This window comes from Peromyscus eremicus, chromosome 1 (assembly GCF_949786415.1).
Source record: "Peromyscus eremicus chromosome 1, PerEre_H2_v1, whole genome shotgun sequence".
Classification (NCBI taxonomy): Eukaryota; Metazoa; Chordata; class Mammalia; order Rodentia; family Cricetidae; genus Peromyscus; species Peromyscus eremicus.
Window position 1 is genome coordinate 67,277,173 of NC_081416.1, and position 2,921 is coordinate 67,280,093.

Sequence of the window (2,921 nt, forward strand, 5' to 3'; positions counted from 1 at the left end):
CTCTAATAAGATTCAGTGCCAATTACAAATAGTATTTGGGTGACCTGGGGCCATTAAAGCATTCTGAAAATGTAGCACTGCTGTCATACAAAACTGCTCTAAGACCACTAGATAATCTCAGGTCACTTGTTGGGTGAGAGCTGCTATGGCAAAGAAGAGGATAGAACCTGATTTGGAGAGATCTGGAAAGTGTCTTGAACATTCTAGCTCATGAAAATCTTAGATCACTTAGCTTATACAGTCCTTGGATGGGACATTAATGACTTCTCATTTGTGAGACAAGGTAACTTCTTCCAAAGTCCTTCCAATGTCATGGTGCTGTGTTTTACCCTAGAGTTCCACAGAGGAAGGGATATTTCCTTATGTACTTGATACAGCAAATCAGATTTATCAGTTAAAGCAAGATGGGGACATGTTTTTCAGACAATAAAGTTTATTCTACTCATGGATGTTGTTCAATTTAATAGCATATTAAAATTATTATTATATTTTTTAAAGACAAGATCTTGGTCTGTAGTACAGACTCGCTTTGAAATCATGGTCATGTAGCCTCAGATTCCTGAGGGTAGGAATTAGAGGTATGTATGTGCCCATATGCCTGGTCTCAGTACAGTTTTGTTTGTTTGTTTATTTATTTATGTGATGCTAGGAATTGAACCGAACAAGTGCTCTACTGAAAGTTATAATCCCAGCTTCCACAAGATTTTCAAATAAAATGACTTGATGAGGTGTTATATATGTTGAACAAGTTTTCTACCCCTAGCATCTCAATATGTATTACCTAGGAATATGACCATATTTAGAAATAGGGTTATAGCAGATGTGATCAGCTGGGACAAGGCAATACTGCAGTGATGTGGGCTCCTTGAACATGTGAACTGATGTCCTCATGAACATGAAGACGACCTTGAAGAAAGCCACCTGTGGGCCAAGGAGAGAGGTCCAAAACAGAATCTTCCTTCAGAGCAGGCCAGACCTGCTAACACCCTGATCTTGGATTTTCAGGCTTCACAATCCTGAGCCCATGAGTTACTGTTGTTAAGAAATTGGTTTGTGGCTGGCCTGGCAAATAAGTACAGGGAAGTGACTGAAAAAGGCAACTTGGGGCCATTGAAGGAATTGGAATGTTTTTTGTGGTACTGACCAGAAGAGGGAAGTCTAGTAATCAGGTTAAAAAAAAAAAAAAGGAACTTGTGCTTGTTGTACTTCAGAATGCCATGGAGACACCCACTACCATGGAGGGATGTGAGATTGAAAGGGACGAAGATGTATGGACCCTGCAGGGGAGGAAGGCTCGTGCAGAGGCAGGATGGGCAGCAGGACAGGAGCCTTGTTGATGGGCTTGAAGATGCTTGAGGTAAAACAGCAAAGCCCATTCATTCGAGACAAGGTCTCTCATTGAATCTAGAGCTAGCCCATTCATTTGAGACAGGATCTCTCACTGAATCTAGAGCTAGGCTGGTGACCAGCAAACCCCAGCTAGGTACTCACCTGTCTCTACAACATCTCCCCCAGCAAAGGCAAAGCCCCAAAGATAGGTCTTTGAGGGCTGAACCTGATTAACAAGAAGGGGTTGCTAGGGCTTCATTTTAGAAATCTTGATTTGTGTGTGCATCGGGGGTGGGAGTGGGTACCCATCTGTATGGACAGTTCGGAGTCGTTTACAAGTTTTGAGCAGGTCTTCTAGGCACAGACAGGAAGCATCTGCTCCACAGCTGAGCAACTTTAGGCTAAAACTGAAGCTACCATATGTGGATTAAAAAGCACTGGAAAGGAGAATGTGGCAAGAGATGAGAGTGTCTCCCCTAGAATGTGTCCCTAAAGGGGAATTCTTGGAAGTGAGATTAGTGGGTGCAGCCTGTGTATGTTCTTAGGCTTCTTAACATGTATCAAAAATTACTTTTCCCGAGGATTGTGCCAATTTGTTATGCCACGCGGAAGCACTGGGTAAGTAGATCTTTTCCTATTAGGTTTTAAAATCTATTTGCGTTTCCTGCTCTGAGCTGTCTTCAGTTTCCTGGGTTAAATCTTGCATCATCAAGATGAATTAGTCTCTGCGTGCATGGCTTAATTTCTTTTATCAGAGTGGTACAAGGCTCACTTCTTGTAATTTAAGCCATAACCACTTCAACATCACAGTCGCGTCGCCGATGCCACTCGTTCCCTGGAGAACTGAGACTCACTCAGTCTGAAGCAGGTGGAGAGGAGAGCTCCGAGGCTCTGGGGCCTGTGTCTCTTCCCCGTTTCTGGGTTAGCCAATGGTTCAGTGTGACTAGGAGCCTAGGGCTAAGTTGGCCACACAGGTACCTGTCATATCTGTTGCAAGCAGAGAAGAAAAAGGAGAAACTGAGGCAGACAAGTGAAAGAAGGCAGGCTGGAAGCATGAAGCTTCCCTGGTGAGTATGTCTACCCAGATGCTGTGCTTCTGATCAGTAGGGTGCCCCCTCCAGGGTAACTGAAGCATGACCTGGCCGTTCCACGGGTTCTCATTCATATATTATCTGTGATTACCAGCTGGTCTTAAGTCTGTACTGATACAACAAAATACCCAAGACAGGGTAATTTGTAAATTCCAGAAATATATTTTCTACATCTGAGGAGGCTGGAAGTCCAAGGTCAGTGTTGCAGACTGGACGATGAAGACTGCTTTTGAGATGGTCCCTTGCTGGAAGGAGTAGAAGGGTAGAGGAAGGGGCATGGCTGTTGCCCACGAGCCTTCTTATTAGGACACTGATCAATCCATGGGGATGGATGGCTCATGACTTAATCACATCCCAAAGGCCCTACTTCTTAATACCTATGTGAATTTTATTGGAACTCAAACATTCAAACGACAGCACCAGCCTAAAGCCAAATCCTTCAGGTCAGCTGTCTTGGACTACTTTCCTAAGCGTTCAGCACACAGCCTACATGTCAGGTGG